Source organism: Pangasianodon hypophthalmus, chromosome 11 (genome assembly GCF_027358585.1).
Source record: "Pangasianodon hypophthalmus isolate fPanHyp1 chromosome 11, fPanHyp1.pri, whole genome shotgun sequence".
NCBI classification, from domain to species: Eukaryota; Metazoa; Chordata; class Actinopteri; order Siluriformes; family Pangasiidae; genus Pangasianodon; species Pangasianodon hypophthalmus.
In genome coordinates this window covers 19,076,916-19,102,879 of record NC_069720.1, presented here as the reverse complement: position 1 = coordinate 19,102,879, position 25,964 = coordinate 19,076,916, and the positions used below count along the sequence as shown (strand labels likewise).

The 25,964-nt window shown below is 37.9% G+C and overlaps 1 long non-coding RNA gene across 1 annotated transcript; it reads left to right on the top strand.

The window, feature by feature from the left end:
- Positions 1-1,293: 1,293 nt before the first annotated feature.
- LOC113526295 (uncharacterized) lies at positions 1,294-19,636 on the top strand. Its single transcript, XR_003402754.3, has 3 exons — positions 1,294-1,427; positions 7,411-7,549; positions 15,042-19,636. It is a non-coding gene; the product is annotated as an uncharacterized LOC113526295 (long non-coding RNA).
- The last annotated feature ends 6,328 nt before the right edge of the window (positions 19,637-25,964 follow it).

Below are 25,964 nucleotides of genomic sequence, written 5' to 3'. Positions count from 1 at the left end.
CCAATGTTCGCTCCTTCCTATTCAGCTCCATGCCACAAATTTATGTACAGGGCTTTCTCAGATTATACCACTAAAGAGACCATCAGTTTCTGTATCAGAGGCATTAATTTCAACTATAGTACTTCCCCATCTGCCACTGCAGCCAGTATACATGCTCCTTCCTCTGTTCACAGCTTTAATGTGCACTTGAGTGTACATAAGGGTGCTTTAATGCAGTCAATACATTGTGGGATGGCCCAGTCACTCACTTGGGCAGCTATTACATGAGTTATGTTAGACATTCAAATAGCTGTGACAAGTGGAAGATCCAGTTTCAGATTCACTGGTGCAGCCTCAATATCAGCCTGCACTGTATTTGCCACTGCTGTTGAGACACACTCCAGCATTACATTCTGATCGTCAGATCCTCCGATGGCAGCCTCTCCCCCAAAGTGGACTTCAAGCTCAGAGAATGAGCTGAAGCCACTGAAAGTAAACTGTCTCTGTATATAAGGCAGCTGTAGGCTACTAAGCCCCGAGCTCTGCACTAACAGCTCTTACATTTGGCCCATGCCTGCTACCAGCTCCTGTAGTCTGCATTCCAACATGGTAAAGACACTCACTCTTCCTCCATGGGACTGAAAAGCAGATGCCTGCTTCTATTCCTGTTGTTAAATGCAGTAAAGGGGCTTTCCTTTTTCTTCCCAGCAGGCTCTGCTGCCAAACCTGCTGCTCGTTTCACTCCTCGCCGAAACCATCCTGTGCCAGAGGAAGGTGATGAATAGTCAGCAGCACTATGCTCCAGGTAGGGCAAGGCTTTGTAAGTGCCTGTCACAAATGTTCAGGTCCCAAACAATTTGGGCATTGATCATGTCCATCCTCCAACTTCCAACTGTTTGGAATTTGGCAAACCAACAGCTTCATTCTAGCCTGAAGTTCACAAAAGATTGTTAAAGTTGAAAAAATGAAGATTCTAAGATGCAAAACTCAAACAATACGCCACACGTCTTTTTCAGGGACACAAACTATCATGGCAAAAACAGTAATAAGTCAAATAAAGGAATTGCCATCACCCACAGTGTGCTCTATATGATGGTACAGATTTAACTTCTCCAATTCCTCAAAAAGACAAGAATGGGAAAGAAGATGAATGTGATGTAGCCTGGACCTATTATAGGCTAGATATGTGAGGTCCTATTATAGGCTAGATATGTGAGGTCCTATTATAGGCTAGATATGTGAGGTCCTATTATAGGCTAGATATGTGAGGTCCTATTATAGGCTAGATATGTGAGGTCCTATTATAGGCTAGATATGTGAGGTCATGGTCACAAGCTGACCACTTTACTATTACTATGTGGCAAGGAAATGAACAAATGGAAAAACTCCACAAGTTCTGCCCTGAGGATCCTGAATAAAAGGAAGTAAAACCTTTCCTATATAAAGAGGTAAGTAAAAACCTTCAGTTTCCTTGATTATCAGTTTTGGTGTGAAAATTATTTAAAAATATCTTTTGATATATATATATATATATATATATATATATATATATATATATATATATATATATATACATATATATATATTTTATGCAATTTAAATTCTAAATGTACATGACCAATTTAATATTAATCAATTTAACTCGGGAAAACCAATGCAAAAAAGAAAATGTAAAATAAAAAGTCAAATAACCTAAAAGTAGAACTGCCACTGTTACTATGAGCAATATTAGTCCTTCAGATCCTGCTCGTGCACTTTTAAATAATTAACCATCACTATACTTTCCATCATTCCACCAATGTTACTGCTGTGAAAGCTCTAGAACAGCCAGATGCAATTTTTAGCATTTTAATGTTTGCTCTTTCAAAATGAAGCTTATCCTGAATTTGATATTCATAACCAGTGCATGAAATGGACATCCATTTTTTTTTCTAACATTCTCTCGAACCAATCTCTCCACGATATGTTCACATGACTTTCTCATTACAGCCCTTCACAATTAGAACTCAACAGACTGCATCCCACAGTTGGACAGGAGAAAGATGTCATGTCAGAGCATTAGAAAATTTGTCTTTGTAGCCACATCATTTACATGTAGAACACTGATTTTTGTTTCCACAGTGATATGCCACGTCTCCACCTGACACAAGACAGAAGTGCATGACTGCTCACACACGCATACACACACATGAGGCATGAATGTTCAATTAAGCATGCAGCAATAATGGTGCTTCTTCCACACTGTCAGGTTGCTGTAGGTGAAAATGTTTTCCTTGCAGACAGCTTGATGTGCCGCCCCATCACTAGTGCATTTAAATCTGCTGAGACTGTTTAAAAAAAAAAAAGACAAAGTACAGCAGTGTGTGCTGGAAAACTACCTGACTACTTTATCTCCAGTGATTTGCAAAAATTTCTGCTGCATTTAATACATCAGCAATTAGAAAACATGTTCTGCAGAATGGCTTTAAATGGCTTTAGAAGGATAAGGGGATGTATTTTAACATTATTTCAGTATTCTTTACCATCACATCCTAAAGGGGTGAGGTTTTGTGATTTTAGAGACTTCAAAGACATTAAAATGAGAGGAAGAGGAAAGACATCATTAAAGTATTTATGGATATTTCTATATTTAATGATACTCTATTGGTGCTGGTAAGACTGCGGCCCATTAATGGCAACATGATATCTTTAAAAGATGTTTTGAAAAATTGATAATGTTTTTTTCCTTAAATGTGACAGAGCATTAATTTCAAAAAGTAAAAGCTCATTTTTAAATAAATAAATAAATAAATAAATAGATAAATAAATAAAATGTATCATCTTTTTTCTGCTTTCCAAAATAGTATAAAATAGGAACAGGAGGTAAAAACACCATACATAATAAGACAGAGACATAAACTGAATAATACAGATAGGCAGTTCTCAGTGGTAGCTACATCTCAGATTGTAAAAATAACTTGATTTTATCATAAATCCAGTTCATGTTTCTATTTTCAATGGCAGGGCTTTTTTTTTAAAGATGCTGCAAGTGTTCAAGATGAGCAAAATATTATTTTTGAATTATTTTTTATTGAAGATAAATCAAAATAATTATGATGAAGGTACAAACTAGGGTCTGATGAATATATAAATCTAAAGGATCACCCACACAAATGGGTCACAAATTTGAAAACTGTTACATTTCAAAATCATTAATAAATGGCACATTGACTGTATAGTTAGTGATTTACTTTGTTCAATACCTTTGTGTGATGTTCTATAAGTCTTATGGATTGTGCCAGGTTCTTTTAATGCAGAATTTAGATTTGACCATATAGTATCGCTATCCAGTGTAAGCTGCCTTTAGTGATTGCAAAAGGCTACATTTGGTCATTTTAACATTGAAATTGATGAATTATATCATGAGACACGAGTATGTCAGTCTTTTCAGAAAGACATTTTTTATGAGAGAGAAAAAAAGGTAGGCTGTCTGGTCAGTTAAAGACAACTTATGCAATTGAGTCAGACCATCTCAAAAGTTCTCCTTTACTTTTCTGTAGTTATTCTCCTCACTTTTTTAAAAGAGAGAAAGATATTCATTCTCACACTTCAGACCTGTCACTGAAAATCGAACCATGAGCTTCAATAGGTGTAATGTTTCTCAATACTTTTCCACTTCACCGTCTCCAAGGTAGATTAATCATTGTGCCCAAGATTATTCTTTGTAACTAATCACTTGGTTCACTGTGAGGAGCAAGCTCTAGTACTCTACAAAAGTGAAATAACTCCATATCAAGTTCCTGCCAAGTGAGAAAATTTTTCTCTCAGGACTGAGTGGATTCTATTCAACCCACAGTGTACACATATACTCCGAAAACTTTTTTTTTTTTTAAGATGATACCATTTTCATAGCGTTCTGGATTGTGCTTTTTTCTATCTCTCACTCACTATTGTGCTATTGCTGTCATTCACGCTAACATGTTTTGCTCCTTCGCTCTTGGCTTCACATCTGCCAAGTAGCACGTGTTGTCAATGAACTCCCAATGACATCCCACTGTTCCAAGCTCTTGACTGACAGCTCAGGCAGCCAGCACAAGCAGGAAATCAATAACGCTGGACCACCAGACACTACTGTGGTAGTCTTCAAGGAACTGGCCTGCTGGACACTCTGCCAATCACCAACCAGAAAATGTAAGGCTAGCCAGCCATGAACAAAAAGATACCCAAAGGCAGCATGACGAGGCCAAGGTTTAAATAGATTTATAATTTTTTTTTCTCCAAAAATTTTAGTGGACAGCAGGAGAGAATGAAAGGTTGGTTGGGGGGGGGGGCAGGGGTCAAGGATCTATCTATCTATCTATCTATCTATCTATCTATCTATCTATCTATCTTTGTAAATACACACTCACCAGCCACTTTGTTAGGAACACTTTTACACCTGCCAATTCATGCAATTATTGAGTCAGTCAATGTGGCAGCAGTACAAAACATAAAATCACGCAGATACAGGTCAAGAGCTTCAGTTAATGTTGATCTCAGTAAATTTGACCATGGTATAGGTATTCCAGAAACTGCTGATCTCCTGGGATTTTCACACACAACACTCTGTAGGTTTTAAACAGAAAGATGCACAAAAAAACCCACTAAAAATCCAGTGAGCAGCAGTTCTGAGCACGGAAATGCCTCATTGATGAGAGAGGTCAGAGGAGAATGGCCAGACTGGTTCCAGCTGACAGGAACGCTACGGTAATTAAAATACACACTCTTTACAGCCATGCTGAGCAGAAACGCATCTCAGAACACACAACATGTCAGGACCACATCAGGCTCCACTCCTTTCAGCCAAGAACAGGAAGGCTGAGGCTACAGTGGGCACAGCCTCAACAAAACTGGACAGTTGAGGATTAGAAAAAACATTGTCTGGTCTTTTTCCAAACTTCAGCTGTCCAGTTTTGGTGAGATAATTAAAAAAATTAAAGTGGAGAGTGAGTGTTTATGCTAGTAAATTACATTAACAGTAAACTGAAAGTATACTGGACATTTAATGTACCTTTCTCCTCCAAGTAGCCTTGTAATGAACTTGAATAAACTAAATATAATTGGATTTACCTTTTTCTTAAAGGATTGTCTGTGCAAGTTAAAGATCCTGATACTAAATGTGATGCTGCATTTCAGCAAATTTGACTATTGCTATGTACTGGTTGCATTTGCAGTACAAATAAAAAGACATATTAAACAACATTAGTTCAGACAATCAACAATTGTCACTGGTGTGACAATTTGTTCTCAAACAATATATTACTGAGCAGCTTGGAGTTCCTGGAGGAGAACACCGAGCGGCCAAGTTGCCCAGATTAGCCAGTACAATTTGCCATCCTTCCCACACAAATGAATGCATGGAGCAAGAAAAAATCATAGCTGGAGCTGAGCTATTCTGGGGATGTGGAGAAAGCAAAAACAATAAGTCTTCATCTTCATGCTTCATCTGGAGTCAAATGAATTATAATGAAGTTGGGCTGTCATGGAGACTCCTGAAACCAGAGCTCAAGCCAAACCATGCTCATAGAATTTGCAAGGTCATGAGTCTTCATCACGTTTTAAACTCTGTGCTGTTGCATGTGTGTTGGAAGTGTATTTACTGGTGGAGGAGCAACTTGACAATCGGTGAGCAGCCACCACTGTGACCTTGCTGGCAGGCTCTGGCGTTCTCGCACACATTTGAAGATTTTTCAAATATTGTCGCCCCGGGCGCTCTGCCTAGCACCTGCGTTGTTTTATGTCTTCTCTGCCAAAAAAAAGGAAAGACAGAAAAAAATCATATTTCCATGGTTACTGGAAGAATTAAAAATGCATCAAAACATTGCAAAAATGCCAGGAATGTGCAGACGATGGCAAGTGCAGGTGTGCAACCAGGAGCTGACAGATGTACGGCATATAGCGCCGACGAGTGAGCCTCTGTTTGGGCCCACAGTCAAAATAATCAACTTCTCTGGCATCAATTTACAGCAAACAATGGTACGATATCATCTTCCCCCTCCCTCCTTCCTTTGTCCTTCTCTCCCCTGTCTCTTTCGCTGCCACCAATCCCACTTTGCTTCAGAGATGAATACATTACTCTGCCCTCTTCCCAGCATTTTATTCTCAGATGGATGTTTGTGAAATGGAATGGAAAAATGTCTTACAGTCTTATTCCCCTCTCGTTCCCCTCCCTCCCTCGATCTCTCCCTCTCTTTGCCCTGCATTCTGCAGATTAAGGATAACCCAAACAGGATATGAAATGCTACTCGAGGCCTTGCGTGTGATAATGGTATCTACCCACGGGTAGATCACTTGGGTTTTTATGTGAGCACGCCGGGTGAAGGTAGAACAAGACAAGGGCACAGCGCTCAGATCAGAGGGCAGCTAGCCCCAATTTTGAATCCCTGCCATCATTCTACCTCAATCAAAGCTGATTCCACAGACCTTTATTCCTCTCAGTAACAGGATCTGCTTTGCCTGAATTGCAAAGTGCTGTCTAAGCCAGGCTATAATGCCATTCCTGTGAGACAGGGCTGTGAATGATTTCTAAAATAATTAGAAGTGATGTGCTAATGTTTGGCATATCTTACATTAACAGTACTCTACAAATTGAGGTTCATTATTGAGGTTCATAATTATTATTATTATTATGCACTCAATCCATTTGCATTAATAGTAAAAAGACAAATATAGAACAAAATACAAGATGTGATCTTGTATTATTTATGAATATTTTTTGTGTGGGTGTTTTTTTTCCGAAGGAGAGTTTATCCGTACCAGAGATGTTTCCAAATAGAGCCCATTTATAAAACTATGAAACCTTTTAAGAGTGTATAATTAATTTGCAGCATGGCCTTACTTTCTTATTATTACAAATTTGCATTGCTCAAGTAAGATGAAAAGATTGAAGATGAAAGATGAAAGTTGAAAGATGAAAATTTTAATGTTAGGTTTGGAGGTAGGGTTTGCTTTCCTAATTTCTCCTATGATTTCTTTCTTATGAAATCAATAGAAATCCAACCACATCATTCTCACACATTGAAATTCACATGAAATTTGATTTCTCATGAAATCAGATTGTTTATTTCAGAATTTTGAAGCAGATCTGTCTTTTAAATAGAAAATAGAATTAAATAAAAATGATATATGCATATATGAATATATTTAGTGTATTAATTAGTATATATTTACATATTAATATATATTAATTTATGCATATGAGCAATTACTGGTGATTACAGGAGCAATTACTGGTGATTACAGGCAAGTAAGGAGATGAGGTAAAGCCATTAATATTGATTATTGATTATATTGATATCACTTTAAAATTAACTGATTGTGTGTAAAATCTGCAATATGCTAATGACTATAGACACTTAATTGATGTTTTATTTATGTGTAAAACTGCATCTTAGTTTTCATTCTGGTCCAAAGAGCATGAGACTTCTCTGTTTTGGCTGAAGATGGACAGACCCACAGTGCTGACAAGCCAAGAGCCAAGCTGCCGGCATCGCTGACAGCCGAGCTGAGCCAGGGGATGAGACTTAGAAAGCAAAAGACACGTAGGTCAAAGGTCAGTGGAAAAAACACTTAACCGCTTGCTGTTCCTTCCTTGACTGGTATCTGTTGAGCGACAAATGAAACTGATGTGTGAAATACGGAGGAGGGGGTAAAAATGCCAGGTTTACAATGTAGCACTGTTTTTGTCAGGGATTGAGTTTCAACTGGAGGACACTTAGGACTGCCAGCCACACAGAGTCTTACAAAAAATAATATTTGCTCTGTCATTTCCTCCCACACAGTTAGCAGCAAGGCCTCTGCAAACTGAGTTACGACAGCTTTAAGTCAGTCTGTGCTGGATGCTGCTGCTTGTGAGTTCGCAGTGCAGGTTTAGACCTGGTTTAATGGTTTCAGTGTTATTCATATTATGACATCTGGATGAAGTTGATCAAAGGTAGGACTGGAACTGTATGGAAAAATCATGATATGATAACCATGAAACTCAATATCACTGTTTTCGGTATATTTTGGTATCTGCTTACTTTGCATTTTCTACAGACAATAACAGAGATTAATGGCACTGCAGCCTTGCAATGTAGCACGACCCCATATTAAATCACTGTAGAATATTTTTTAAAAACTGATCAGACTTCAATATAGCATAAAAATCACAGTGTAAAATTTCTCTCATTTTCACCTGGTATTAAAAAAAGTACTTAATAACATAGTTCAACAGGGTAGTGTTTTATATTTATGAGCTAATTATTCCATGCTGCTGAATTCTTCAGTCTGATTGGTCAGAAAGTATTGAGTAATTTTCTGTAACAGCAGCTCTGAGAGTAGATTTGGCTGTAATTCAAAACACAGGTTTATGTTTATGTGCTTGTTCTAATATGTTATCATTTCTATAGTAACTGCTCATTCACAGGGACTTGCGTGGTGGATGCTGCATACAATCTAAGCCTAACAGTAAAGAGATTAAAAAAACTGCTGTTATTTAACAATGAAAAACCTTGCTCTAGTGAGGATTTCTGTAAGGAAAGGTTTAGCATTTATGAAAGAAGACTTTAGTCAGTATCAACACTTTTTTTCCACTGTGGGAAAAGCCTCAGAACAGAGGCATTTTACAGTATCTCAGGTACACCGATCAGCCATAACATTATGACCACCTGCCTAATATTGTGTTGGTCCACCTTTTGCTGCCAAAACAGCCCTGACCCGTCAAGGCATGGACTCCACTAGATCCCTGAAGGTGTGCTGTGGTATCTGGCACAAAGACGTTAACAATAGATCCTTTAAGTCCTGTAATTTGCGAGGTGGGGCCAGCACACCCCACAGATGTTCGACTGGATTGAGAGCTGGGGAATTAGGAGGCCAAGTCAACACCTTGAACTCTTTGTCATGTTCCTCGAACCATTCCTGAACAATTTTTACAGTGTGGGTGTACAGGGTGCATCATCCTGCCGAAAGAGGCCACTGCCATTAGGGAATACCGTTGCCATGAAGGGGTGTACCTGGTCTGCAACAATGTTTAGGTAGGTGGTACGTGTCAAAGTAACATCCACATGAATGCCAGCACCCAAAGTTTCCCAGCAGAACATTGCCCAGAGCATCACACTGCCTCCAGGTAAACAATGCACACGCACCCGGCCTTCCACATGATGTAAAAGAAAATGTGATTTATCGAACCAGGCCACCTTCTTCCATTGCTCCGTGGTCCAATTCTGACTGTGCTCACCTGTCCATTGTAGGCACTTTTGGCAGTGGACAGAGGTCAGCATGGGCAGCTTTAACATTTCAGCAATTTGTGCTACGGTAGCTCTTCTGTGGGATCAGACCAGATGGACTAGCCTTCACTCCCCACGCGCATCAGTGAGCCTTGGGTGCCCATGACCCTGTCGCTAGTTCACTGGTTGTCCTTCCTTGGACCACTTTTGGTAGGTACTAACCACTGCATACCGGGAACACCCCACAAGGCCTGCAGTTTTAAAGATGCTCCGACCCAGTCATCTAGCCATCACAATTTGGCCGTTGTCAAAGTCTCTCTAATCCTTATGCTTGCCCATTTTTCCTGTTTCCAACACGTCAACTTCGAGAACCGACTGGTGACTTGCTGCCTAATATATCTCAACCCTTGACAGGTGCTATTGTAATGACATAATCAATATTATTTACTTCACCTGTCAGTGGTCATAATGTTATGGCTGATCGGTGTATGTGCCAAGCTGTATTTTATTTTTTCTTATTAGCCTATTAGCTTCAAGAGAGAGTAAAAAGAGAATCACATGAGGGAATAGCTGTTTATAGTTGCTCTAATATAAGTGATAGCAGGAACTTACTTTTTTCATGGACGGTGCACAACGTTAAATAACTATAAATTGATAAGAGTGCAGTGTGCTGTGTCAGCAGAAACACCTTGTGAAGTACTGTTATAGGAAAATCTTGAGAATGGTAACAGTAATTTACCATGTAATCTTCATGTTGGGCCACATAACACCACTCTGTCACTGATTATTTATTTATTATTTACTATCCTGTACCCACTGTAGCCTCAGATTCCTGTCCTTGGCTGACAGGGGTGGAACCCTGATGTGGTGTTCTGCTGTTGTAGCCCAGCTGTTTCAGGGTTCAATGTGTTGTACATTCTGGGATGCTTTTCTGTTCATCATGATTGTAAAGAGTGGTTATTTGAGTTAGCATAGCCTTCCTGTCAGCTTGAACCAGTTTGACCATTCTCCTTCGACCTCTCACATCAAAAAAGCATTTCTACCCATATAACTGCCACTCACTGAAAGTTTTCTTGTTTTTGGCACCATTTTTTTAATATAAAAACTCTAGCGAAATCCCAGGAGATCAGCAGTTTCTGAAATACTCAGAACAGCCTGTCTGGCACCAGCAAGCATGGCACAGTCAAACTCAGTAAGATTACATTTTCCCCCATTCTGATGTTTGATATGAACTTTAACTGAAGCCCTTGAGCTGTATCTAGCTAATTGGATAACTGCATGAATGAGCATGTGTGCAGATGTTCCTAATAAAGTGGATGGTGAATGTATATTGAGTATATACAAATAAAACCTGCCATCCATTGAAACCTCTGAAATGCTCTGAAAATGCTCTGAAAGTTACTCTATCTCCAAGGAGTAAAGTTTGCTAATTTTTATTTGTTTTAATATGGGCATGCTCTGTAAAAGAAAGAAGAAATCACAGAGGAAGCTCAGGAAGGCGGCTGTGATTCTCCAGTGCCCTACACCACACTTGGTTAATAGATGGATATAATAAGGCTGACTGCTTTGTAGAAACTTCCACTGAGTAGGCCTCAAGGGAACAGACCCCTGCTTCACAGACTCAAGTGATGTAATTCAATTGAAATACTTCACTTGCTCCAAGGTGCCACAGCCAGCATTGCTAATTAATCTGTGGTTTTAAAAAATGCATTGCTCATGTTTGTATTGATTTTTTTTTTTACATTTTTAAAATGTCACACTTCATTTGTGTAAGTGGTTAAGTATACATGTAGATACTTTTGCCCCATTATATTTAAAGTCAGTGAGAGAAATAAAAATTTCAAAATTCCTAACTAGACCAGCACAACTGGAAGCCTGGTTGTAATTGCCCACACATGCTGTGCATAGCAAATAAAAAGAAATGTAAGTAGTAATTAAGAGGAAATGAGCTGAATGTTAGAATAGTAAGAAAAATATACCATGCATCATAGCATCATTGTTGTCACAGATTGTGGTGCTGAACAAACTGAAAAATGTTACCATACGGCATGATAATGAAAGCGCAAGGCGTTTAATCTCCCTAGAAGAGTATAACCATTCATACAATACAAAAGAAGAGGACGCTACATTGTTCATCATGTCATATTACTGGATCCATTTCCCCATGTTAAGGTCCCACAGAAAACCACATAATTAATTTGTTTACACTCCCTTTCGCAAGCATGTGATCCCACAAACATGATGTGTTTTTTTGTCCAGGGAATGCTCTGGCATTATAAAAACGTCATATACACACACAATCTGTGAGTGTCTGCCTCCACTCATATTTGCTCCCCCATGGTGCACCCTACGCACTTCTTCCTGCACAGAATCCATATCAAACACTCTCAGGTCCGTGGAGAGCCTGGGCATTATTTTTATTTTGTCTACTGCTAAATTCTGTGGATATGGCAGGACCAGAAAAACAATTTCAGAGGATGTGTACTGTACTGAGTTCTGCGCCGAGGTGAGAGAATGTCTGACAGCCAAGCATACAGACAAGAGTGTTTAGTGGGATGCTCATGGGACTTACAGTACCAAGGGATGAGGCAATGATGTATTCACTTGCTTTGTTTGTTACACTGATTGCCATGAATGTATGTCCTTCACAAAGCTCAGATTGCACCTAAAATGTTTAGTTTGGAGGATCTGTGGAGGATGTACAAATGATAAACTGATGGCTCAGAATTTGGACAAGGGGACCAGTTAAGGGATAAGGCATTTCATATCATTTTATTTGTATAAAATCCAAAAGAATATCTCCTTTAGTAAGAATGTCTATGAATTTTGTGTGAGGTCAGGTTGGATAAGAAGGATGTGACTGTGTGGTGGCCTGGGAAAACCCTTCTCATGTACTGGAAAACAGCCATAAATGATAAAAATTGAGTCTTTCTGCCAACAATATATTAAGACATTTCTAAATAATATTTTTTCAAACAAAATATTTATTATTTTTCAAATTAAATATTTTTATCAAACTAATGAGGAAATGTTTTATTTCAGATACTTTCTAACCTTGTCTTGCCTGCAAAGCTCATGTTGGTTAAGGAGCCATTTTAACACAGCGGGAAATGTATTCAGTGTGCCTAAAGATGTCTAAAACTTTGCTAGCTAAGTGTGCTTTTCTCACAATTTGATCAAGTTTTTGGACAGTTACATGCCATAGCGAAATGGACATAATCAATTTGTTTGTTTTATAATCAGATACTGGCTGTCAAAATGTCTGCAATGCTCCTGTGGCATCACATCATAATCAAAATAGAGAAGAGCACTTGCACTCTGTGTGCATACTGTGTACAGACGACAGAGGACAAAGTTTTCAAATGTGTAAATGACCTAATAAAAGAAATTTAGCCTACAGACCATAACTGACTGAATTAATCAGTGATTATTTCCACCCTAATGTTCGGTCGAGTGAAGAGATGATGATGATGATGATGATGATGAGGATCATGTTCAAGTGACTTTTACTTTTAGGTTCTGAGACTGATGCTGGTAATCAACGTGAGAACTCATTTCCCATTGTAAAATTCTAATTCTTTAAAATTTGGCAATAGTGTTGTTTTTCTAAGTACAGTAGTTTAGAGTGAAAATGAAGAGGTAGGTGGGGCATCATTCAGTGGAATTGGAAAATAAGAAAGAAGATAAGAAAAAAATATATATGCAATTTCTCCCTTTTCACTGCTGGGGTAATTTTTACAATGCCAGAACTTTACTTCTGATTGATAGAGATGTGTGCAAATAAGACATTTTAGTTCAGGAAAGCCTTTTTTGGGGGGAGCGGGGGGGATGGAGGGGGTTCTTTATTTGTTTGTTTGTTTGTTTGTTTTTTTTTAGAATTTTATACATAGTAGAAAATGTCAAAATTTGACCACATGAAGGGTTTTCCCAGGCCTCCACACAAATAATTTGAGAATCCAGTAAAAGGATTTCTGTCATCATGTACATTGCAAAGCGAAGGTCATCAATTCAGAGTCCAACACTAAGAAGCCTATGTTGAATCAGGTTTCTTTGAGAAAGGAATTCATCAAACTGTGCTGAACTCCAGCTCTCCATGAATATACAGATGAAAGGAAACTTTCACTGCATGCATGTCAAAATTTTATACAAACTTTAATCATTTCAGCCTAGCTCAACTGATTGTTGTAATCCCCACAATCAAGAAAACGTGTTCACATGATATTTGAACCACCGAATAACAACAACAAGAGACAATGAGTCAAACTCGGGTAAGTTAATCTCACTGGTACTGATTACTGTAGCTAACAATCAGACCAATATTACTACACCAGTAGTTAACATCAATCTCTGTAAGTTGTCACCCCACAGGAGGGAATTCCATTTCTTTCGCTAGCGGCCATTTGTTGATTTCATTCCCTGTTTCCTGTTTGAGACTTCCTCCATCCGACTGATGGGAAATGATGCATTCTCAATGGGGGACGGAAACTCCTCCTGGCTGTACGCTATCCATCATTAGTGTGACGCTGGACGTTAACTTTTTTATAAATCGCTCTGTCTCCAGTGTGTCTGCTGTCCACGGTCTTCCAGCTGCCCTTTTTATTTAGCAGCTCTTAGCCTGACCTCGCTGTGGTAATGGAGAAGCAGTGAGCAGGAGAAAAAAAAAAAAACAGAATATTAATGCAACCGCAGGAGATGAAAGTGGTAATTTGTCATACATGTGTGATGTATAATCATTTGATTGCAGTGGGCGCTCCTTCATATTTGTCCGTACTGGGCTTTAATCCACATGAAAGGCGGTGTCATCTGTGTCGCAAAACAAAAATAAATATGGATGCCAAGTGCTTTGTGAATTTTTTATTGCTTTTTAAACAACATGCTTGGTGTACTTCAGTTATACAGTGAAGTTATTGAAGTTATACAGTATTTGTTCATGCTCGGATGCTACTCAGCGTACGTGCGAAGCTAACGAATTAGACCTTTAAATCACTTTGTTCCATCTGCTGGATTCCTGTTTTTTTTTTTTTTACCTCATTTTCAGTACAAGTCCAAAATTTGTTCAGGGGTTGTTTTTTTTTATTATGTGTATGAGCCAGCGTCAGTCGTGGACCATCTTTCCACTCTGTATCTCTCTTAAGAATGAAGGAATTTGAATATAAAGCCAGCCTTAGGGTCTCAGCGATAGGATTAATATTTATGTATCAGCCCCTTGGGGGCCATAACAGAGAATACATTCGCCATTTATCACATCTTTTGGGGAACATTTTGTCTGGGCCTTAATTACAGAGCATTAAAATCGCTCCTATTGTCCAATTGCATACTGAATGAAGATGTTTGAATGTGTGTGTGTGTGTGTGTGTGTGTGTGTGTGTGTGTGTGTGAGTGTGAGGTAATTTAAGTTGTATACTTTAAGTGCATTAAGATCAATTAAACACTCTCATTATTTGGGATCAGAGTTTTCTCCTCTTCATTAACGTAACTATGTGTGAACTCACACAACCAGAACTGAGCAGTTAACACCGTCATTGAAATTTATATGCTGTGTAGGCAACAGTTTAGGAAATGTAGTCTCAATGACACACAAAGGGAAAAAAATGGAAATTGCCTTCAGCTAATACTGGAAGAAATTGCAGAAAAAAGACAACATAAACTAGGAAGTATATTACTATATTAAATTACATTAATTTAATTTAAACAAAAAAGGCATATGAATTTGAAAAAGGACGCAGGCATTGCTGCACTGTTTCTTCACTTCATACTTGGCTTAAGTGAAGCCAAACAGACTGGACTGTAATAGTAACTTAATAACATTTTTTTTTTCTTCCAATTAAATTATTCTAGGCCTTCAGCAAAGGATCCCAGGATGTGACGATAAGCCACTGGCAAATGATGGCCTTCCCCTCAGCACTTGATGGATTTTTTTTCTCTCTTTCATTTTTCAAAACCACTTGATTGTTATCATAGAAAGATAAAGCACCATGGCGACAGTGAAGAGATCCTGCATTGATGGAACAGCGAGTGGACATTTTGTTTGATGTGTTTTGGGTTAATTTATTCCATACTGGCCATGTATTGTTTTCCATATGGCCTTTCTACACTTGAATTTACTGATTACGTTTTCAAATAGTAAAGCTCTCCCTTATTCCGTTTTTTTCCCCCCTTAAGATAAACAAAAGTTAGCATTTCAACAGGACTTCAGGGTATTAGGACACTCACTAGAGCAATGGGCCAAGACAACAGAGTCTCTGTTCTCAGTTTTCCTCCTAGAAAAAAAGGTTAAATCCAGAATCCTAAACTGTTCCTTGAATTATTCCTCTGGGGGGGTTATCCTGAGAGGGGTTCCAATCAAAACCCCTTAACTATTCAAAGAACCCTTGGGAATCCTTTTTTAATAAGAAGTTCTAAACAAATTTCCATATATTAATTAAAGTTAAAAGACACCACATGCAAGCATATGTTAGGTCATAAAATATTTATTATTAACTTTATTATGAACTTTTAATTAAATGCATAATAGTGCAAGCACTTGACTTAAAGATATATGCACCGACCACTTTATAAGGAACAGCTGTACCTTCTCACTCATGCAGCACAATGCATAAAATCCTGGTCAAAGTCCCTGACATCACATTTTTCCCCATTGAGACAATTCATATGTACATTAACTACAGCTTTTGATTTTAAGCGTTGTGCTGCTGTGCACTGATTCTTTGATTGGTTAATTGCATGCATGAGCAGGTGTACAGGTGTTCCTGTTAAAGTGGCCAATGAGTGTATAGTAATACTAATGCTAATACCAATACTATTACTAGAAAACTAGAAACAATAGTTTTACAAGGTTTTCACAAAGTTTCCAAGTTTGTAACTGGGGGAAAAAATCGGCAACTCTCCAGCCCAAGCTCTAAAAGCTCTCTCACAGCAAGAACGCAGCCCACTATTAAGCTTTAAACCTCTCAGCACTGCATATAGTACATTTACCAGCACACAACGCTGCATTTCACAATGTGAGTCATTGATGGAGGAGTTGTTTTGGTTGGCATTTTCCGCTTGTCTCCTACGTCCTGGAAAAGGTATGGAGTCAATCTGAGCAATTTGAGTGGATAAACAGCCGGCCCATCACTCGTTGGGGAGATTTAAAACAAGAGGTGAAGCCAACGTCATTAAGTGTAGTAATCAGCCATGCTGAATGTGAGCCTGTGGTCTCACTCCACTGTACCCTTAGGGTCCAGTTGTACAGGCTTATTTTCTAGATGGCTCTAAAGCGTGTGAAAAAACACACCTAGTAACAAGGTGAATTGTTATTCATTTGTTGCAGGTCTTTTAGATTAACTCAGAAGACTAAAATAGACAGTATACAGATGTAATTATATGTATATAGCTGTGTGTGTTATACTATTTTTAAGAAAACTGGAATGTAAAACATCCTGTGAATTTTTATAATTAGAAAAAGTGATTTCACTGGATTTATACAAATCGCAAAGCATGCATGGTGTCTGGTGTCATCATATTATCTTCTCTTAATATAATACACATTAAACCACATAAATGGTTTATGTTACTGCCCAACTTTGCCATAGCTTCTTTTAGGCTGGACTACTTTTTATCATGCATTTCAGCACACTACTTTGGAAAGGGGTTGTATTGACTGATTTTCCTAATGATGCTCCTCCGGGAGACTGAAGCACTGCTAAAAGGTGGACACTTTACAACAGGCCCCATGTTTTTTTTTAGGTTCATTAAAATAACTTAGGACCTTCTACAAGCTGAAGAACAAGAGGAAACTGTAATTTGTCAAAGTTTTAGCTCCTCTGTGTCATTAATTTCCATACAGTCCAACGCTCCCTAATGATTTATGTGCTCCTCAAAAGGTACACTAGAGGTTATAAATGATTGCATCCTTTGGGAAGAATGAGTAAAATTGTTTGAATAAGAGCTGATATCATCATCAAGAAGATAAGTACGCGGGGCTTCCGACTTGAGGTTGATAGACAAATGTGGCCTGTTCATTAAAATCTGTAATCAAGAACATGTGCAGGCCAGTACTTCCAAATGCAACGGATATAATGCTGATGGCACACTACAAACACATCTGATGTCTATTAAAACCAGTTTCACTGTATTAGCTACATTATGCACATAGTGCATCAAAATCATTATACCACAGCACTGTCGAATTCTTGAATCTTATTGGTCAGAAGATATTGAGCAATTTTCTATAAGAGCGGCTGCGATAACAGCGCCAGCGGCAAGGCAAATCTTTTACATATATTATACTGGTTTATATTAATGCGCTTGTTCTCATTCACAGGGGCCTGTGAGGTGCATGTTCCCTGGTTAATAATAGATTTAAAATCTATTGAAGACTCCAGTGTTAGCACTTTGTAAGTAAGTTTTCCACCACAGGAAAGTCTTCTTATTTTACTTCTTTTTTGGTAACGTGACAAGATGCTTTTTTGTCTTATTAACCAAGAGAAGAGAAAGAACAAGAGGCTGGTGAGGGAATGACTGTTTAACGCTGCTATAATGTAAGTGATAACAGGAACCAACTTTTCATAGATGTTCCAACATTAAAGATAACTATAAACTAATACAAACTATTCTTTCATAAACAAAAGATTGTAATTTTTGGTAAATTGTTGCCGTATAAAGGAATAAAACACTTCAGGATGTGCTGTTATTGGAAAATAATAAATTTCCCAGTGGTAACAATAACTCCACGTTGCATTGGGCTGCATTAACACTTATTATATATGTTATTTGTTCTATAACAACACACCAAAAAATGTTGAAAAAAATGCATCCATAGTGTAATGCAGATACAAGCAACAAACAAATGCAAAGTTGTTTTGGTTAAAGCTGCTGCAGCATTTTGTTCTTTGGCTCATTACTCGCAGGACTGCCCTGATTAACTCTCAGGGTGTAATTGAGATTGCACTGCTAAAAACCTTCTCCCCCCACAGTATATGTGCTCTGTATCTGCCCATCCCCGCTATCTCATAGTGTCTCATCTGAGAGCAGCCCTCTCTTCCTCTTCATCTGTTCTGTGTGAAGACAGAACGGAGTGTAATATCACACAGTCCCGAACACACTCAGGAACTGAAGTATGATGTGCCAGCTCCTTTCAGACATGGCTTTTCAAACAAGACACTAACGTCTACAGTCAGTGGTTCAGTAAGTCAAAGCAATAGATATAAAGAGCTTTTTTTCTTGTACAGTTTTTCCCCTGTTTTGCTTGAATAAGTAAACTGCAGTTCTTTTGTGACTCCTTTCAGTAGAAATGTATAAGTAGAATTATTTTACAGTTATATTATGTTTTGTAATAGACTGTCTAACAATCCATACAATCTGTACACACAACACACAGATAACAAAGTAGCTGTATTCTGTGGCATTTAATTGGTATCACCTATTGAACTGAATCTATCATGTCTTGTTTTGCTGTAATGCTAAATAGCTGATTGTATAATATATTAAATGTTGTATTTGCTTTCTGAGGCACTCATGTTCCATGCATATAAGTACATTATCTGCACACTCCTGCATGGTTTTATACAGAAGCTGATCTGGGTAAGAAAGAAATGTCTTTTATAAACCTACAAGTCTAGATGTAATAAGTGTGACCTTGTAATCTTTTTCTTTCCTGCTCAAGAAAATGACCTTGCATTAAGCTGTTTGTACATCTTGGAACTTTTTTCGAGCCCTGGCCTTCATGAACTTTCTTTAGTCAGTCTCCACTGTCATCTCCACTGTCTGTTTCTGAGCTTTTGCAGATATTTCATGTCATGAGTCAAAGTATAGAAGAAAATACCTGTTACTGACTTAGCAGAGACAGTTCGAGCTGTCATGAGCACACTGACCCTCTCATTATTATTTTACAATATATTTATGAACACAAGTAACTTAATTTACTTTGGCCAAGATCTAGATGTACAGCATTCCACTGTGAGCTATATTAGTGCAAGCCTGTGTAAGTTAGACTTTGTTTGGAATAGTAGTATGTCACTCAGCAGGCCAGTTAGATGACTATCTATGACTAACAAATCAGTTACTAATTTGTTAAAATTGGTGAAAATAACATCAGTGTGTAAAACAACAAATATCAAAAGGCACAAGGGACACACACAACAGGACAGTTCCACAAAATACCAAGCATAGAAAAAATAAAGTATAGTAACTGGACACTAACAGTCTTTACATTAACTAAGGAATAAAACATGATATGTCATGCTGTTATAGGAAACTAATCAACAATAGAGATGAGTTAGAGCTACTAGTAACACCCCAAAGGCTTTTTTTTTGTATTAACACCACGTCCTGAAGGGTTTATTCCTCTTATACCAAAGAAATTTCCCAAATTTAACCATTTATAGTTACATTTAATATTGTGGAACATCTGCAGGACAAGTTAGTTCTTACATTATAGCAGCTATAAACAGTTGTTCCCTTACCAGCCTCTGTTTTATTCCCTTTCCTGAAGCTAATAAGACAAAATTAAACACAACCTAATGGCTGACACTGGACTTAGATAAACCTGTGATTTTAATTACAACTGGCACTATTGTCAGAAACGTGCTGTTATAGAAAACGAATCTTCTGACCAGTCAGATTTGCGAATTCAACAGTGCTGTGATATATTACTTTGTAAATCACACAGATAAAACTAGGGGACTGTTGGAACAGTGTTCATTATAAACAAAGTATATGTGCTAGTACTCTGGAGACATAGATGTGGACTTAATAGTCAGCAGCGTGGTCATGACACTCTCCATCTTCCTGAACCACAGTACCCACAGTAATATCAAGGCTGCTTTTAAAAGCAGTACGCAAATGGGAAAGTGAGATTTGAGAGTTCCTTACTCAGAGGGAAAAGGTCACAGTATAATCTCTTCATTCAGCCCAGCTCTGGGACGAGCTGTTCTCTGTCAGGTTATGAGAATAGTTACATATGAAAATGAGCATTATCATTTCTCATGGCACATCCCCTGCAATGAAAGTTAATTAGGCTCACTGTATTGAGCTCTGCTGTCACAGCCCCTTTGATGACTTTGCAGATTCCCATCTGTTTTGATACAGGGACAGTGACAACCCCTGCCACCTAGGGTGCATCACGAGTGAGAACCTGGGTATTTTTTTCCCTCTCTAAATGTTTTTTGTTGGCTATTTAAGATTAGAAATAAAGCCATGAAAATAATTGCAGTCATGCAAAAGGATTTACATAAAGCAAGGGTTCTCGCTCTCTCTCTCTTTATTTTTTTAAAATTTTTATTATTATTATTTTTTGTAGTCACAGACCCATTTAACTGGAAAATAAATTCCATGGACCCCCAGTGCTCAGATTTACTTTGTGAACATAATCCAACTATTCAAATAATATGCTCATTATTCAAATAAAAATATAATATTATTTGATTACAATAATATTTTGGCTATTCTTTGGAGCCCTACAGCTTTTTGTTCCCAAACCTTCCAACCTAATTAGGATCAAGTTGACCTTATTTATCAGCCAACTTGTTTTTGAGTTATTGAGGTTTGGATTCAATTCAAGTGACCAGTCAAATTGGTCAAAAAAAAAAAATCAAAACCTCCTTTATGCTTTCTTTATTCTTTATTTTATTTCCTTCTACTTATCCTGTTGGGGGTTGTGGTGAAAAACTCAATATTAAATAAAATATTTTTGATTTGTGATTACAAATATAAAGAAATCATGGACTCTGGCTGTGCTTCATGGACACCACATTGAGAAGCACAGACCTAAAGGACTGTAGCTTTTATTTTTACAGTTGATTGAAAAGTTTTACACTTCAATCAGCCAACCATATATTACACTTTTTTATTATTATTTTTTTTATATATTCTTGACTAGATAGAATGTTGTAGGTGTTCGAAACTAATGCGTATTTATGAATGTTTACCATAAATTGTTACCAACAAAAAAATGTAACAGGAAACACATGAAAAACTCCAGTGCATGCTCCATTTATGTGAGGATATGAAAAACTGACATAAAGTACATAGAAAGCAGTCGGTTTGATAGTCTACATTAATAAACAGATGCTCTTTGGTCCTCTGGATCCTACGGGAGTGCTAGGCTCCCAGATGATAAACTTGTTCTGTTTCCTATTGCTTCTTTTCTCTGCACAGAATGTGTGGCATGTTTACAAAAATGTGGCAAACACACACAAAGAAGCACAACAATGATGAAAGGAAGCAGTTTTATAAACAGATTCGGCAAGCTCATCATTTTTCAGACCAAAGCATGGTTCCCAGCAGCAGCCATCAGTTAATCTATTTGGTATACACCACAGTGGTGACATATTCACCCATTACTCAGGCAGCTCTTGGAGTGGGAAAATCTGAGGTATAAAGTAGTATGCTTCCGTGTGAACTGTGCTAAATTTCAACCTTTCATCCCTGTTGGTGACATGTGATTAACTAGAACACATACTTTCCTCCCACCCACAAAGCGTAGTCAGCATGGGCAATGCATTTTCTTTTCTTTTTCCCTCTGCTTTCTCTAGCACCACAACAGCCTAGTGGAGGTCAGATCAGATGTGTTAACAACACTAGCAAACACATTTTCTCTGGTAAAGATAAAGTATATCTTTATTTGGGGCAATATTCTTGGGGTACTTATTATCTGTCTTATTATAAATACATATATGCACTTCTAAAGGCACAATAAAGTGAAGCTATAAAGATGCAACTACAGTATGTTATTTTATCCCAGGTATTCTACTTTAATAATCTGTGAATACGCTACATGATTTATAAAATCACGATCTCATACTTAATGTTTTGGGTTTTTTTTTTGCAGAGTTTCCTGCTGTTTTTCAGAAGGCCTTACACATCAGACAATCAGTTAAACACAAATAATACATACATTATAATGTTATATTGCAACATTGGAAAATTGAGCTAAAAATGCTGTTGTGGGTTTGGTTAGTGCCATAAAATTAAAAGTTTGTGGCATTTGTTTAGATTTTCAGTTCCATAAAGCTAAAAATGCTGTAGTGAATGTTTGGCTTTTTAAAGCCATGGAACTAAAAATTCTGTAGCATATGTTTGGCTTTTTAGTGCCATAAAGCTGAACATCCAGTAGTGTGTGTTTGGTTTCTTTAGTGCCATAACGCTAAAAAAAAATCATGTAGCATATGTTTGGCCTTTAGTGCCATAAAGCTAAAAATTTTGTGGTGTACGTTTGGCTTTTTATTGCCATGAAACTAAAATCCTGTAGTGTATGTTTAGATTTTTGGGCCATAAAGCTAAAAATCCTGTAGAGTATGTTTGGCCTTTTAGTGCCATAAAGCTAAACACCATGTAGTGAATGTTTGGCTTTTTAGTGCCATAAAGTTAAAAATCCTGCAGTGTACCTCAGGCAGTCTGGTTGATGAATCAAACAAAATGTAACTACTTGGTGTAATATATACCTAGAAAAACAGTGGTTAGATAATTACCCTTGGAGCACACCATTGGTTAGGCTGTATACAGCTGCCTTAGTTGGAATCTTCTAAACATTATCTGAAGCATGAAATGCATGGTCCTGATATCTAGACAGTTTTGAAACCAGCAACTGATCATTGCACTGTCAGGTCAAACAAAATGAAAAGCACAAAGCACACAATTCTCTATTAGAGTATAAAGGATCTCAGTTACTTCCCTGAGGGTGGTGTCTATGGATTGATCTGCCTTGTTATGATTTCCATTTGAGTGAATAGCATCCACGAAGTTTGATTTCCCATGCACTGTCTAACTTCAGAAACTATCTCATTAACAAGGAACATTAATTTGTTTTTGAAATTTATTTGTATTCCTTTCAAACCCCACAGCTTCATCTTCAACAAACATATTATCAGTTTTGAGATACAAAGAGATTGTAAGATCAATAATGTGCAACGTTTTAATTGCTTCTTCTCACAAAGCTGAGAAAGGAGAATGGCTGAAGTCTATAACAAATTAATATAATTTCCCCAAAGACGATGCAAATCCGTCGGGCAAATACAGAAACCACACCTAGCCAGCCAATGGCAGTTAAAAAAAACACAAACGCCATACATATAATTATTAAAAGTATATAGTTGGACATCACTGGCAACTGATTAGTATTCCAGTAATGTAAACCTCTGATGGTTTGGTGTAAAACTTTCAGTGGTGGGTGTGACTAAAGCCCCCTTCTATGATACACCACTTGATTGAGGGCGCAGGCACGTGGTACGGTCATGGTAGAACTCGTGTATAAGTGACAAATCAGGCATGTTCTGAGCTGTTACCCAAAACTATGCCTCCAGGCCATAACACTCCCAGTCCACTAAATAAAACAACTGCCAACCCCAACATCTACAGTCCAAGAGTGGTCAGAGGAAGCATGCATATAGTAGATAAAGGGCCATGCCATGGTATTATGATGATATGGGTCCTACACCAATTTCAAAGGCATTAATTTCTACAAATGGGTGTTGAAGTGTGGGGGTACAAGCAAAATAGGTTTCTAGTCACAGAATGCTTTGGTGGTGGATTCAGATGACTAAGTTTTTTAGGTTTATCTTAAAGGGGTGTGTACAAGTGATTATCTGTGAGTCAGTGCAATACAACTCTCACATACTGCACATGGCTTTCTAGGTTATGAGAATAAATCAAATTGTAACCATGTGATTTTCTAAAATAACCAAACTTAAACACGTATATAATATTAAAGTGGATTTTATAATTCACTTATGCACAGCTCTGTTGAACTCTCCTAATCTGATTGGTCAGATGGTTTTGATTGATTTTCTATAACAGCAGCTCTGATTACGGATGTTTCACATAATCAAAGCCTAACCACTGTTATTATTTAACATATACGTATTTTTATAAATAAATCATTGATATGTTGATACTTTTGTTAAGAAGACATTTATTGAACATTTAGTCTTGCAGATGTTCCACTTGTCTTGCAGATGTTCCAGTATGTTGTGTCATTATTTAATGACTTATAAATTGGAATCATTGACAAATTGATGTTTTATAAGAGGAATAAAACACACATTGGAAAAGAATCAGCTTCAGGGTGGTAACACATCCCACCACCCCATCGTTGATTTTCCTATAACAGCATGCCCTGTTGTGTTTTATTGCTTACACACAATAATGCTTTTCAGCTTTCAGATCACAGAGAGTCTATGAGGTAAAAATCAACCCAGTGTTGTTTATTCACCACTTGCTGTCCAAATGGTAGAGCATCACAGTTTTAAATTCCCCCACAAAACCCTTTCTAGCTCCCACAAGTGTCAGCTAGCACTTCCTCCTGAGGAGCTTCTGTTCAGCTAGCCTGATACTGCTCCAGAAAAGAAGAGTCGTATTGATCTGTGGCTTCTGCTAAATAAATATATAACTCAGCTGGAGGGAGTGCTGTCTGGAGTCAGAAATTCCTGCCCTTGACAATAATGCAAAGAGGGAGAAGCGAGGCTGAGCAACAGAGTGGGTGAGGGAGGAAGGCAGAGGGAAAGGTTCTGCATTGTTGATCCAGAATGACATTGATAGACAGCAGCTGAAGGGAAGCTGATAGCCATGTTTGGACCTGCTGCTGCCTTAAAGGACGGACGTGACTGACGATCATAGGTCAGTGAAGTGTGACTGCAAGCCTGCTGAAGAACCCCCAAGTGGTCGCACCATGCAGGACTGAGAGAAACTTTTTTAAACAGACTCGGCTGGACTCATCAGTTCCTCACAGCCCTTATTCTACCACATGTCCTGTTTTTCTCTTCCACACGCATGGGCTTTTTCACAAAGACTTTCTCTTTATTCATTCTTTTTTTTAATCTAACATTTAGGGTTTTTTTCCCTGAGGCTAGCTAGAAAAATCAAATCTTATAGTGCCTGTCCAGGTGTTGGAAACAATGTTAAACAAATGCTGTGTAGCACTGTGAATAGAAGCAGCAGGTCGTAAATACAAGTGTGAAGTGCACATGGGTCGAAGTGTCACCCTGTCAGCTATCCACTGAAATTACAAACCTGCTACCGTATGTCAGGCCACCATATACCATAGACAGCCTCAGTCGCTAACATTCACAGCTTATTGCCTGAGAACTGATGCAGACAACCTGTAATTTCAATTTCTTTTTTCTTTCACCTTCAAAACCTTAAAGCAGCCATCAAACATCTTTTGTAGTAATTGTCACTTTAAGTAAAAGGGGTTTCAGAGGTTCAAGAGATTTCAAAATGCATTTTGGGAACTTTAGAATTTTTTTTATTGCATTGAAAGCAGTGCTAAATGCAGTATAGCAATGAATTGTTACATTTTTCAGAGTCCCCTAGATCGTGCCACTATTTTCAAAATTCAGTGTGATGCAATTAGGCTCATCTACAATATATATCCTCCACTTCTGTTGGAGTGGATTGGGAAAAATGCGTGCTGTGTTTTAACAATGTTCATTTGTGATTGCACTAAATCAGTTCCTCTCATGATGATATTTTTGTTTGCTCGCTAGTTAAACTGTAGTAAATGTGACATTGCTGTTCTATATTTATCCTCTACATCTGTTTGGAATATTTGAAAGAAAACGAACTATTGTTAAATAGGTTCATGATTAACATCAGCGAGGTACTGTATATCTAGGTCAGGGTTATAGTGGTCGCGATGGATCCGAGCCTATCCTGGGAACACTGGGTGTGAGGTGGGAATACACCCTGGATGGGACACCAGAGTACACACACATTCACACTTTACAGTCATTTAGCATAGCCAATCCACCTACTGGCATGTTTTCAGAAGGAGGAGGGCAACCC